A 14,987-nucleotide genomic window follows, 5' to 3' on the forward strand; every position below is an offset into this window, starting at 1 on the left:
AAAGTGACGCACCTGTGAAGATATCACAAGCTCAAGTCTGGAGCCAAAGACAGTGATATCTTTTTAGAATAACATTCCCTCTTTATGTATCACAATACCCACTGACTTGTGTGATTAGACTGTTGGAGCCTCAAATTGCTTCAGAAGCTGTGGAATGTGTTTATTCAGGACTGTGAATGGCTCCTCCATCACATTGAAACCTCATTAAATAGGTATATTTAAAAGCCAGTTTGAACAGATGGAATGATTACGCAGGAACCAAACAACAATACAGCGAGTGCCGTTGAGTTGGGATAGTGTCATCGTGTAGTTCTTTGTATTGATTGATGATGGATTGACTAGGCAGTGCCCTTCAATGAACCCTGATTACATGTAAAGACCATTCTGTGGTAATCCACAGGCCGGAATAATCAAACATTCCTTCCCCTCTCCCACAACATTCATCACCTTGTTATATTAGGGCAGTTAGCAGCGGACACCACGATCATTATTTAGCATTCCGGATACACAGCCTACATCCATGTGCAGCTCAGACCACTGTTGACCAACAGGCCTAATGGATGGAGGAAAGCTAACTAACAAGGTTGTTAGAAGTAGCATTATCCCTGATTGCCGGAGAGTACTCCCTCTGCGCGATTGATTGCTATATATACTGTAAATCCAAATTATTATACCATTATTATACCAAAATCTAATAAGATAAATGTAAAAAAAAAAATGTATACAGTTGTTTAAAAAAAAAAAAATTTCAGTATGTGGCACATCATCCGTTAAGCCCTAAATATTTCCCCGCCTGTTCTGATAAAGCATTCGTACATTTAGCTGTGAAAAGTGCAGCACTGGAGTTCGAAGTTTCCACGTATATTAGTCGTTGATGAAAAGTGAGCGTTTAGATGGCGATGATAATTAGGCTTAGACACCGAAACAGCTACTAAGATTGGAAAAGAAATGGTGGTTTGGATCAAAAACTCTTCCGGGAACAAACACACTTTCCTGGATGAAAGTCTGTGTTTTCTCTTGAAATTCTTCTGGTACATAAGTCCACTCCCCGGGCTTAAAAGAGGAAGGTGTGGGACAACCGCCCTGAAAAATAGGGACAATTTCTGGCAGCACCTGAACAATCGGTAATGAAACATCGTCGCTATATTGACTAGCGTTTATGTGACAGGAGCCTTTTTGATGGATGGACCATGTTTAAAGATGGCTGCGGCAGGCCTCAGTCTTCGCAGTATTCAAAGGTTCAGTGATGGCCAGCGTGCACACAGCCAGGGGACAGCATGTGCACTGCCACTGCAGCACACTGACAACTGCTGCCAACAGACAGTTTGTTGGTGTTGAGAGTCCAGCAGTCCTCTCCTGTCTTTACAGCAGTGCTTGCTGGGGGGACTGTAGTGGCAGGGATGAAATATGCTTAACTGCAGTGTGAATTCACCTTTCAGAGTGATTTCGTCAGGAATGAAACAGTCTGATGCTCTCCACGATCCCAATCTGTTGAGCTAGCGTGCATTTCCCTGAGATCATGAGCATGAACTATATGTTCTTCCTACCCTTACAACACTAGTGCACGGACGGGAGAGTCATTCTGGGGATTCCACACTTGGATTCATCCTGAACAAAAGTGACTGGACAGAATTCTCTGGCGTTCTGGCCCATGGGCTGTCAACCGGTAGATGCTAAATATTATATATGCAGCCTACTCTTAGCCAAGCACACACAGGCACACACGCACCACACACATTACCCACGTCTGTTTCCAACTTTATTTTGAGTGACGTTTTTTTTTTCCCTCTTTGGTTGTCCCTACCTCCCAGACGTGCATTGCAGCATCAAGCGTAAAAGCCGTGTGCAAGAGCGAGGCTCAATGTGAATGAGTGAGAGAAAGATGAAGACAACACAAGTAGTTTTCAAATAGATTACTGGATGCCTCTACCTTTTGATTGATCTTTGCGGATGGGGGGAGAGAGAGAGAGAGAGCAGAGAGATAAATAGGTGTCAGGGTGTGGCAGATCAAATGTACGATGGTGATGGGGGGGTGTTCACGGCAATAAAGCAGGGTCACAGGCCAACCGAGGAATGCTGGACATCAAAAGGAGCGATTCATGCTCTATAACTCAGCCGATGCCCGATAGGAAAAGGAGGAGGGGGGGTGGGGGACGGATTGCCACGGGAGGGTGGCTTGCAGTACAGAGGAAAGGTTAGAGCACACTCTGCTGGGGCATTACACAGTATCACACACGAGCAAGATGCAGATGCAATATATGTCTTTTAATGGCTTTTCAGTTCCATTAGCTTGAGACCAGTCCTCTAACAAGTGAACACCATTGAACATTTCTGGTCTACATCCCTGCCTCTGCTGAATATTTTTCTTTATCCCCAGTGGGGACAAAATGTATCCCTCCCTGAAAGTGGTAAAGGCTAACACCCCAATAGACCATATCTTATACACCTAAAATAGAAGTATTTTAAGCTAGTAAAGCGTTGTACGGTCTAATGGCCATAGAATGATCAAATCTGACCAGCAGGTGCTGGTTGTATTTAGTTCTCACAGAGCTGCGGACGCCGGCTACCACAGCAGTTGGTAGCCGCCAATTTCAGGGGCCAGATTATATGTGTCAGTTATGTGTGTATATGTAATTCTTCTACTGATGTCATCTTCCTGCAGATGTGCCCTGCAGTCAACAATCTGAGAAAGCAGTGTCTAAGGTGTAAGTCTATAGCAACACCTAATGTTCCGTATACCACGAAGACTGGATTAGTTTTGTTTCTTTTACATCTGCAATACATTATGTAGTATGTATATCTCTGATACAATTACTTTCCAATAATGTGCTACATGCACACTTCAACGTGCTCTCAATAAAGGCCGCTCCGTTTCCAAAGTCCCGGCAGAAGTTTTGTCAGTACGTCCTTGAAAATGTATCTTCTCCCACAAGGACCACTGCTGGTCAGCAGCTACAGTGCTTAATCCCTGTTAACTAACTCAGTGATATCCAATGGAAAGGGAGCCCTGACTGGCACAGCTCCGTACTGAATCTTTTTTTCCATCTAGAAATATCAGCAGTATCAGTTCTTCAAAAGTGTCTATTGCAGCCCTTTATTCTGTTGCTCCCTGCCAACAAGAGAATCATCCTTTGGAGCCTTTGGTATGAATTAAATGTGCTCAGATGTGTGTTAAGTGTTGCTGTAGCTCAGACAGGCAGGTCCCCGCTGCCACTACAATTGACATGCTTGAGATGAGAGTCTCTTCATGTTTGTGTTCCCCGTCATGTCAAACTGCTCACAACACAGCACCGCTGCGCCGTTGTCACATGGCTCCCTGAGCACGGGAGTGTTCCCCCCGACATGAACATTACTCACGCTGACAGAGCATGCCTCCCTCCCCCTCTCCAGTGGACTAGTCACATGGAGCAAAGTCTGGTGTACTGACAACATGACTGAACTGCAGTTGCTCTTACAGTTGTGGGAGGTTGTCCTACGCATGGTCAGCGGTTAAAACCGGGAGGTAGGCGTCGCTCCCTGGCTACCACCCTGATCTCATTGGTTTGGCTTTGATAGGTCAGCAGCAGTGAGGTAACAGTTGAAATCATTTTAACTTGACTGGGTGTCACGGGGAGAGCTGTCCCCTAGCTGTCTCCTACCTGTTTCATTCCTGTCCCCCACTTGTCTCCTTCCATCCCCTACTGTACTACTACCTGTCCCCTACCTTGTTCTATGCTGTCTTGTCTATCTGTCCTCACTGTCTTCCCTACCTGTCCTCTAGCTGTCTCCTAGCTGCGACCAAGGAACAAATCCTGCACTCTGCTCTTGCTATACATGGTGTGTGGCCAAAAGAAGCTTTGTGAAGCATTTTCTTTATTTTCTGAGCCACTAGATGACACTTTGTTAAAAAAGGTGTTGAAAGCACACTGAGCGCCATCCTTGAGTGTTTTTCTTCCAAACAAAGCTTCTTTGGCCGTCACTAGCTATAACATTACCGTTCATTTTATGAAAAGCCTAGGAATCCACCGATTCCGTTTCAGGGCCGTACCAATTATAGTAGTTACTGAAACGATGTTGGGACCAATATGCATTTACAGTAACATGGCTCAACTTGTTAACTTTTTAAGTGGTTGCTGGTTTGGCAACCAGCATCAACTTTTGGTTGCCAAAATTGACAATACAGTTGCCCTGTTAAACTCCTATATTAGAGCAAAAGTTTCTAAAATCGTAACTGTTCACACACATTTAATAATGAAACAATGAATTAATGACTTATTTATATATAATTTCCCATCCCTCTAAATTACGAGGTGAAACAGATCACAAAACTCACGATCGGTATCACTCCTTTTTGTGCCACGGGTCAAATCAATTTTCGGATCAGCACAAAAAAAGGGGGGAATTCAAATGATTATCAAAATGTAACAATAACTTTTAACAATAATTACTTGCTGTTAAAAGACAAAAAGAGAAGAGAAAAGGGTAATTTACAATAACTTTCCGACAATGAACATTTAGTCCTTTCTTGACCAGTTGCTAGTTTTGTGTCTTTAGCTCATAGCTCTACAGTGAAAACCAATCACACTTTACAGTGTTTAGCTGTCAGCGCTTTTAAATGTGTTGAATCAGTTCCTACTGTAGCTAACGGCAGGCTAACGTCACCTGCTGCTGTGTTTTAGTAGGGATGAGCGAGTACAGCATTATCTGTATCGTATCTGTATCTGTATCGGTTACCACATGAATATCCGGATCCGGATCCGTATCGTGACTGGGCCGGGCCTAAACCGAAGTGGTCATATTTTAAGGAAGGTGGGTCGGTGCTCTTGAAATGTGCGGATTTAACTGTATGTTATTAAGCATGCAATTGATAGAGTGATCAAAAATTGGTATATTTGATTTGCTGATTGAAAACATTTAATGACAGCATCAGCTTCAATCAATGGTGTTGTCATGGTAACAAACAAACTATATACAGAAATTTTGCACAATGAATACCACAGCGGTTGCAATTATGCAATATATTTTGGTTCTTTTTTTTATTATTTCCACACCAGGTGGTTGTGTGTTGTGTGTGTGTGTGGTGTGTAAGAGAGAGACACAGAGAGAGGTGGGCGGGGGGCAGCTGACAGTAAAAAAAAAAAAAATCTCCGATGGCAGAGACCAACGGGAGTTGCATTTAAACCAAGCACATGTCTGAAACCCACGTTCACCAGAAATCTCATCTGTTACATGTAAGGACTACAAAACCCCACGTTAACCAGAAATCTACTGGTTACTATGTAAGGCTACAAACCCAACGTTCACCGAATCTAACTGGTTACTAGAAGTACTACTCAAAACCGAAGTTAAAAACAAACCTGAGCTGAAAACCCTAAACGTAACGGAACAGATCCGCAGACGAATCGACTGCCTGCCTGACGGAGTGGAGCGCGCGCGCGAGAGAGAGAGAGTGAGAGAGAGCGAGAGAGAGTGAGAGAGAGAGCGCTGAGGGAGCGCATCTCCCATGTTCTGTGTGTGTGTGTGGCCGAGCGTGTTTGTAGGCGGGGGGGGGCGCTGTGATTATCCACAGAACGCAGCGGGCCGTTGAGGAGTTTTATTCAATTCGAGCCCGGATATTGACTACATTACTCGTAAATACTTGTACTCGGCAAAAGTGCTTATATCCGTACCGTAACTCGTTCTAGCCGGATACTCGGATCACCGCCTTAGTTATTTGTGTTAACCAGCATGACATGGCAGCGATGTTTTCCTTTGTCGTTGTTTGCTAACTTGTAGCCAGCGTAATTGAACTTGGTGTAAGTAGGTCCATTTTTACTGAAGTGACATTACAGAAGTTATTCTTAGCATCTTGTGGCTACTTGTTGCATCTGAATCTCAAATCTGCACTTGACTTACATCGGAGGAGTGACAGCCTCTAACGTCTGTTGGGAGCATCAGAGAGCAGGCGCATTAGGGCAACAAATGGCACCGAAATCCGGATTGCTATCCGACGTGGACCGGCTGTTAAAACGCCTTTAACAGTGAACATAAATTGTGTTGCATGTTTTCAACGCAAAAACATGCGTGGCATGCTAGTCGCAAACACAGCTGAACTGTTGTGTTGCACACAAACGTGGTGTTTAACTTCACGGAGACAACCAAATACTATTTTACAATACAAAAAATAAAATGTCTTCCTCAAATACTCCCATACTGAACTTTGTTTCTTTTATCCATCTGCAGTTGAGATTTAAGTGAGAGAGAGACATTGAGAAACTAAACTAGTCATTATGTTATCTTACCACTAGCTTCAAATATATAAACTGACACACTAACTTAGCTACATGTACACTTGAATAGCTAGAGAACTAGACCTTACATTAACATGTCAGAGGGCTGTAACGTATGGTAGGGTTCCACACAGCAATACACTTGTGAATTTTTGGCCAGCGAAATTTTGCAGGGGGGTGCGTTTGGAAAAACAACAGGCAAAACCGTAACGACAAGAGCTGAATAATTTAAGTTTAAACTAAATCTACAGTGGTGTAATTGCCCCTGTTTAAGTTTGTGTGACATAAACAACAATCTGTGTTGTTAAGTTGTTAAGGTGTCTAGTTTGCCATCAAACATGTAATCAATATGCACAAGTAGCCTAGCTGAGCTGCCTGGTAGGCTACAATGAAACCATTATCCAAAAGAAAAGTTGAGTGTTTAAACTAACATACAGTGGTCTATTCAGTGGTTTATGTGCCCTGTAACGTTTGTCATATAAATCACAATTTGTATTGATAAAAGTCCTAATGTTGGTTTAGAAACATTTTAATCACACTAATCACAATTTTCATGATACAGCGCTGAAACCTCCGCCATCTGGTCGACTTTTTTCCTGCCTCCAAGCAAAAACACGTGTACCTGATTGGTTATCCAGGTGTCCTCATTTGAATAAAGTTAAACTTTTTCAACTTAGTTTTCCGCTCCCTTCTGTGATCGCTCTAATATCGCCAGTCAGGACGAACTGCGTCTCTATCATCTCAATGAGAGAACCAAAATTTTGATGTGTGAAACCCACGTACACCTGTTATTCAAACAAACTTAGCTTATTACTGAACTAGATGATTTTTACAAGTATACCCCTATTGAGAAATAAATACTTTTAAACCCAAAAAATTGTTCTGGTTGACAATACCTCTGAAGTGACTTGTGAGATGGTAGGGAGAACAGCCGGTCTCCCTGCCGCCATTATAGCGGGAAGGCATTTGAGTTATTGACTGACACATTTAGTCATAATATCTGTTTCATTCATCCATGTGTATCATGTGGTCTATTCACAAAGTTACCGGGTGACGTACTTGAAAGTAGTGTCTTGCCAATGTGAGAAGAGTGCAGACTTGAGTTGCGCATGCGTCACGTTGCGACGAGTGAAGCTGTGACTTGCGCATGCCTCACTTTGCGACAAGTATGCATATAAGATGCTTACAAGAAATTTCTGTAATGTCAATACAGTAGAATTGACCTATTTAATGAGCTGTTCACTGTTGACTACAGTTAGCACCAAACACAACAAGGCTGTCAGTTTGAATGGCATTTTGAGCTAACTAGCAATCAAACAATCATAGCTAGATAGCTAAACGTCTTTGAAATTATTCCATCCTCTGTTGTTTGTAATGAGAAAAGTTTATTATTTCATGGATTTCACAAATTCCAAGTATTTTTAAACCGTTTTAAATCTGAGCATGCGGAACTAAATCTGCACTCAACCAGAGTGACTCAACTCTTATCGGGATGACGTGTTATGCCGAAACCGTTTACATCTGAGCATGCGGGACTGCACTCTCCAGCGCAACGCAACGAACCTGAACGCAGAAGGAGACGTTTTTGCTCCAGGCTGCTGCATGTCGCTACTGTGAGGTTGATGAGTGTTGATTGGCTATTGTAGCGAGGCTGAGTGTGATGGCTATTACCGTTATACACCTAGCTAATCAGACGGTGTCGTGGGCGGGACATTAAGTCAGAATCAATGGTGAAATGAGCAATTATAGCCACTTTCATCTTAACCATACATTTTAATAGATTTCTTTTAAGTTGGAAGTTACTACTGTATGGATATTGTTTCAAAATATTTACTTGTGACAGATAATATTGTATTATGGCTGCAAGGGTTGACGCTTTCCATCGATCAGAAATCCATGCCAACAACGCTATATCTGATTGGCAAGCACCCCCCTCTCTGGACTCTCATTGGCTTCCCTTGCGTTTGTCACCCAGTGGCTGTTCAAAAGGCACACGTCAGTTTTCTTCAAACATTTACTTCTGCAAACTTACTTTTAATAGTTTTTTTGAAAGTTTGTGTTTAGTCACATCTTCATCCAAAGAAAACACCTTTTCGCTGTGCACCATCTGACCACTGGTGTCTTTCAATGCCTGCTGACCAGTCTCTAAAACCACGCCACCTTGTTCAGTCTGCTTCGGAAACATCAATAACATTGACTTATCTGCTCTTACTGACGCACTGTTGCTGGGACCCCCTGGAGCCCCCTCAAGGACCCTACTTTGGGACTTCTGTCAGCACACATAATTTCACGGGTGGAGGTGCTGAGCGTCAAACAACTCCCACACGACAAAGCCCCAAGGATTGATGAGATCCGTCCAGAAATGCTGAAAGCTCTGGGTGGGAGGGGCTGTCTTGGTTGACACGCCTCTTTAACATTGCGTGGAAGTCTGGACAGTGCCTAAGGAGTGGAAACTGGGGTGGTGGTTCCCCTCTTCAAAAAGGGAGACCAGAGGGTGTGTGCCAATTCCAGGGTATCACAGTTCTCAGCCTCCCTGGTAAAGCTACTCCAAGGTGCTGGAAAGGAGGGTTCGGCCGATAGTCGAACCTCGGATTGAAAGGACAATGCGATGTCCGTCCTGGTTGTGGAACAGCGGATCAGATCTTCACTCTGCAAGCGATCCTGGAGGGAGCCTGGGAGTATGCCCAACCAGTCTACATGTGTTTTGGGATCTGTAGAAGGCATATGACGATAGATAGGAGATATGTGGGAGGTGCTGCGGGAATAGGGTGAGGGGTCCCTTCTCAGGGCCATCCAATCTTGTATGACCAAAGCGAGAGCTGTGTCTGGTGTTCTGGGCAGTAATCAGACTCGTTCCAGTGAGGGTTGGCCTCCGCCAGGGCTGCACTTTATCACCAATCCTGTTTGAAATTTTAGGACAGAATATTGAGGTGTAGTCGGCTTTGGGGAGGGGTTGCAGTTCGGTGGGCTCAGGATCTCATTGCTGCTTTTTGCAGTGATGTGTCCTGATGGCATCATCGGCCTGGGACCTTCAGCACTCCCTGGATCGGTTCGCAGCCTAGTGTGAAGTGGTTCTCAGCAGGAAACCGATGGAGTGCCTTCTTCAGGTAGGGAATGAGTCCTTACCCCAATGAAAGAGTTTAAATACCTTGGTCTTGTTTGCGAGTGAGGGGACCATGGAACAGGAGATGGTTGGAGAATCGGAGCAGTGGGTGCGTTTCATTCAGTTTATTACACCGTGTTTTGAAGAAAAGGGACTGAGCCGGAAGCAAAGCTCTCAATCTAACGATCAGTGTCGTTTTCTACCCTCATCCTAGGTCATGAAGGCTGGGTCATGACCGAAAGAACAAGATCCAGGGTACAAGCGCTGAACGGTTTCCTCAAGAAGGTGGCTGGCGTCTCCCTTAGAGATAAGGTAAGAAGGACAGTCATCCGAGATGAGCTCGATTAGGCCGCTGCTCCTTCGCGTCGAAAGGAGCCATTTGAGGTGGTTCGGCATCTGGTAAGGATGCCTCATGGATGCCTCCTTAGGGAGGTGTACCAGGCACGTCCAGCTGGAGGAGGCCCCGGGGAAGACCAGGACTAGGTGGAGAGATTTCATTATGGTGTATTAGTGCAGTACTGTATGGCTGCTTACAGCTATACCCAGAACCATTGTACCCCAAAATTACTTACAGAAGGCCCCTTGAAGCAACTGATCTGTTACTACTTACATTGTACTCTACTTCATTGGCAAACATTGTACTACTGCATTTACCTGAAGATATAATGTTACTTTGTTACTTTGTTACGTTGCAGATTCCGATCCTACATAAGATATCACAATAAATGTGATGCATATTATTCATTAAACTATCCTGCCAGGTGAACTAACCACGGCTCAGTGGTAGCCTGCCAATTGGAAGGTTGGTGGTTTGATCCCTTGCCCTGCAGTCCCATGTCCGAAGTGTCCTGGGCAAGACACTGAACCCCGAGTTGCCCCGGCTGCTGCGCATCGGTGTGTGAATGTGAATGAGTGTAATATCTGATGGCATGGTGGCACCTTGTACGGCAGCCTCGGTCACAGTGTATGAATGTTGTTTGTGTGAATGTATCCTGTATGATGTAAAAAGCGTTGCGTAGGTCGTAAATATAGCAAAAGTTTACATGTAACGGCTGTCCTGGCTGTTATACAGACACAGACAATAACACAGACTCTCACTGTCGGCTGTTACAGACATGACACTAACCACACACTCAACTGCCTGTTGTCAACACAGACACGTGAACTACGCCGACATTTGCCGTGATGTGGACTAACGCATTGCACAAATGAACACTGAGTGCTTGATTAGATTCTTAATAGAAGGTGAAGCAGTTGAGATCGTAGGCCCACTAATCACACAACTTGAATGATTATGAAGGCAACCTTGCAGTACAGCGGAACACACACGCACGTAAGGGTCACGTGCGTACATACGTGCCTGATAGGCACCTGGCCATTCTCTCTCTTCTCTCCAAAAGAAAGAAGAAAGAAAGAACAAAAGAAAGAAAGAGGATGTGGTGGGAAAACTGGTTATTGTGCTTGTGTGTGTGTGTGTGTGTCTTTTTCTGTCCGTCTGTTCCTCTCTCTCTCTCTCTGTGCTTGATCTGTGAGAAATAAAGAGAGGCAAATCACAAAAACTGTCTGTTTTATTTTGAAATGTTTTTTACTATTTTATTTTGGTAAAATGCCAAGCTGCACTGTGTGGCGGGACAGATTGGATAACATGGGCGCTGAAATAAAAATAGCTGCGCTATGCTGCTGTAGTGACACTTTCGTGTGCGGTGTGTTCCAGCTCTGCAGAGGATGTGTGTGTTTGCTGGAGCGGTGAAGAGAGAGGTGTGGGGGGCGGGGGGGGCGGTGCTCCTGAGCATTGCCAGATGAGTTGATTCTACTCTCCCTTTACATGCACTAGGTGATAGAAACCGCAGAGCAGACAAAGCAGGCTGTTTGGATTTATCGTTGACCTGTGCATGTTGCAGAACATGTCGTCTTCACATGCTTGACTTTCCCTTCGCTGTTCCCCCCTCCCTTCTGCGAGTAAGGACTCAGAGAGTCCTGGAGTAATAGCCTGTTCCATCTGTACTTGGAAGTGGCTTTTTGCGAGGTCAAAGTCGGAAACACTCGGAAGCAGAAGTAATTATTAAGCTTAAAATCCAACAGGGCTGCATCAACAGTCGTGACAAGCGGTAGTGACATGCCGTCATTAGCACTTCTGTCTTATTTGTGTCTCATCAATCAGTTGTGCACTGTAGTCCTATCCCACTTTATCCATGCACATGTTGCTGCCCTGACAGCGTAATGCGTTATTAACTGGTATTGCTTCCAAGGCTATACCTATCTATGGCTAAACCCCCACAATAAGAAAATCTGACTCAGTAATGAACGCATTCAACTCGGTGTTTGATGTCATTCTCAGTCTGGTGTCCAGTTTCTGAGTAAATGGAATGGACGATGCAGGTGGAGGATGTCCGAAACAAAAATAACTTTCTAACCTTTCTTCTTATGAGCTCTTTGGACATTCTGTCTAGATACAGTTTTTAAGAATAGTTCAGAAAGAAACACCCATTCATCAAGGCTCATATGTCAGCCTGTCATCTCACGGAAGAGCCCCTGCCGCCGCTGTGTGACCCCAACCAGAGGACAGTTGTTGTGTGGGTTGCATGACACACTGTCCAGTGTGCTGCACCGATGGCCAAACAGCAGTGCTGATAGTGACAGTGAGAACGGTGAGGCATGTGGCGCTGACCTGTCATGGCTGTCCTCATTAAAGCTCACAGCTGCTCCACTGCCACATCCCATCATATTGCAGATCAATGAAATACAATCTGAGGACACAGAACACTAAACTGGTTCTGTTCGGTCCTGTATTCAAAAAAGCTCTGATGGGGATGTTTATCCTACAAATGCTGATTTTGTTGAGTAATGTGATCCAGTAGACTTGATGGGTGACTGTTAATTGTTGAAGTTATTTTTGGGCCACAGAGACGTGCTTGACTTCATATGATGACATCATATGTTTCTTACAGTTAAGAAGTGAGAAAGTCCCTGTCCACGCTCAGTGTGTTATAATCTTGCCATTAGACAGTATATCAACCAAATCCCCACACCAACCTTGTAGATCGTGTTGGTGGCTGTGAGACGCGCCAGACTCCTACTACCCCTAACCATGGCCGGGAGAAACTGGCTTGCTGTTTGGTGACTCCCAAGTGCAAGCCAGCTCACAGCAGTTCGGGAAATAGTCACAAACTGTGAAATTTAAACTGTATCTTTTGTAGGGCTGTAACAATACACCAAACCCAAGATTCGGTGTTGTATAGAACTTTTGACCCATATTCGATACAAACCTCAATTATTTTTTTTTTTCGGGGGGAAAAACATAATTTGGAGTTATTATTTTTGCCACAAAGCAGTTTTGACATTGATTACATGCCACTTTGCAACACCAACAAAGACCTTGTTTATTGATAATATGATTTCCATATGGATCGAGTCCAACATCAAAGATTCTTTTGTACCTTAAATTTATTTGTTTAAAAACAACATTAAAATAAAGATTATATACATGCATTCATGCATACATATATAATTAAAATGACAGATAAATAAGGCCATGTACTTCTCAGCACAGTCTTCCAAAATTAAAGTCATTCAACAAACAAAATTTCCCATGTTCAAATGGGGATGAAGAAGTTGATCACAACTTATCAGTGTCCGACCCCCTTTCTCTACTTTTAATCTTCTTTAGTAAATCTTATGCTTCAGTTATTTACCATCATAGACACAGATGCATACATACACATATTTACAAGTTTTTGTTCTTTTCTTCCCTTTCTTCTTCTTTCTACACCATCTATCTATAGCAGATTAAATACGTGCTTGCGAAAGTATTTGGCCCCCTTGAACTTTTCAACCTTTTGACACATTCAGGCTTCCAACATCAAGAATAAAAAAAAAATTATTTTGTGAAATTACCAACAAGTGGGACACAATGTTGAAGTGGAACGACAAATATGGATATTTTAAACTTTTTAGCAAATAAAAAACTGAAAGGGGTGGTGCAAATTATTGGGCCCCTTTACTTTCAGTGCAGCAAACTCACTCCAGAAGTTCAGCGAGGATTCTCTGAATGATCCAATGTTGTCCTAAATGATGATGGTGATAAATGAATCCACCTTGTGTGTGATCAAGTCTGTATATAATGCACCTGCTCTGTGATAGTCTCAGGTTCTGTTGAAAGCGCAGAGAGCATCATGAAGACCAAGGAACACACCAGCAGGTCCCAGATACTGTTGTGGAGAAGTTTAAAGCCGGAAAAAGATTTCCCAAGCTTTAAACATCCCAAGGAGCACTGTGCAAGCAGCGTCATTTGAATGAAAGGAAGTATACAGACACACTGCAATCTACCAGACCTGGCCGTCCCTGTAACTTTCAGCTTAGACAAGGAGAAGACTGATCAGAGATGCAGCCAAGAGGCCATGATCACTCTGGATGAACTGCAGAGAACTACAGCTGAGGGTGAGAGTCTGTCCATAGGACAACAATCAGTCGTACACTGCACAAATCTGGCCTTCATGGAAGAGTGGCAAGAAGAAAGCCATTTCTCAAAGATATCCATAAAAATCTTGTCTAAAGTTGCCACAAGCCACGGGAGACACACAAACTAGTGGAAGAAGGTGCTCTGGTCAGATGAAACCAAAATCGAACTTTTTGGCCACAATGCAAACGATATGTTTGGCGTAAAAGCAACACAGCTCATCACCCTCAAACAACATCCCCACTGTAAACATGGTGGTGGCAGCATCATGGTTTGGGCCTGCTTTTCTTCAGCAGGACAGGGAAATGGTTCAAATTGAGGGGAAGATGGATGCAGCCAAATACCAGGACCATTCTGGATGAAAACCTGTTGGAGTTCTGCAAAAGACCTGAAACTGGGACGGAGATTTAACTTCCAACAAGACAATGATCCCAAACATACAGCAAAATCTACAAATAAAGTATCCAGTGTTTAGAATGGCCAAGTCAAATCCAGACCTGATCCAATCGAGAATGTGGAAAGAAACTGAAAACGCTGTTCACAAACGCTCTCCATCCAACCTCACTGAGCTCCAGCTGTTTTGCAAGACGAAATGGGCAAGAATTTCAGTCTCTCGATGTGCAAAACTGATAGAGACGTACCCCAACGACTTGCAGCTGAATCGCAGCAAAAGTGGCTCTACAAAGTATTAAGCAAGGGGGCAATAATTTTGCACGCACCACTTTTCAGTTTTTTATTTGCTAAAAAAGTTTAAAAAGTCCACTAGAGATTTACGTCCACTTCAGCATGTGTGGTTACCCACACAATTGTTGTGGATTAATCTCACAAATAAAATAGCATATCGTTAATCTTTAGTTTGAAGCCTGAAATGTGTCAAAAGGTTGAAAAGTTTAAGGGGGCCGAATACTTTCGCAAGGCACGGTAACACATCCATACTAGACTTAGTATATAGATATATTAGTATGTAGATATGAGTAAATAGATGTATTAGTGTATAGATATTAGTATATAGACATATCGGTACATAAATATATTAGTATACAGATATTTTAGTAAATAAATGCCAAGAAACCATACAGTCATTATACAATACTATCACTTAAAAATCCTTTTTGTATCCCTTTAATATATTCATTTTAAATAATCTATTGAAATTGCTCATTGTTGTAGATGATTTCAT

General features: G+C 43.3%; 1 protein-coding gene and 1 long non-coding RNA gene across 2 annotated transcripts in view; both read left to right on the forward strand.

The window, feature by feature from the left end:
• Positions 1–5,449, forward strand: part of LOC116686541 (uncharacterized) — a 27,239-nt gene extending 21,790 nt beyond the window's left edge. Inside the window, exons 2-3 of the long non-coding RNA XR_004331288.1 lie at positions 5,034–5,046; positions 5,436–5,449. This is a non-coding gene — a long non-coding RNA (uncharacterized LOC116686541). The remainder of the gene's footprint in view (positions 1–5,033; positions 5,047–5,435) is intronic.
• clmpa (CXADR like membrane protein a) overlaps positions 1–14,987 on the forward strand; it is a 100,419-nt gene that overhangs the window by 52,972 nt on the left and 32,460 nt on the right. The gene's annotated exons all lie outside the window — the stretch shown is intronic.

The sequence above is a fragment of the Etheostoma spectabile genome, unplaced genomic scaffold (genome assembly GCF_008692095.1).
Source record: "Etheostoma spectabile isolate EspeVRDwgs_2016 unplaced genomic scaffold, UIUC_Espe_1.0 scaffold393, whole genome shotgun sequence".
In the NCBI taxonomy this organism is placed as follows: domain Eukaryota; kingdom Metazoa; phylum Chordata; class Actinopteri; order Perciformes; family Percidae; genus Etheostoma; species Etheostoma spectabile.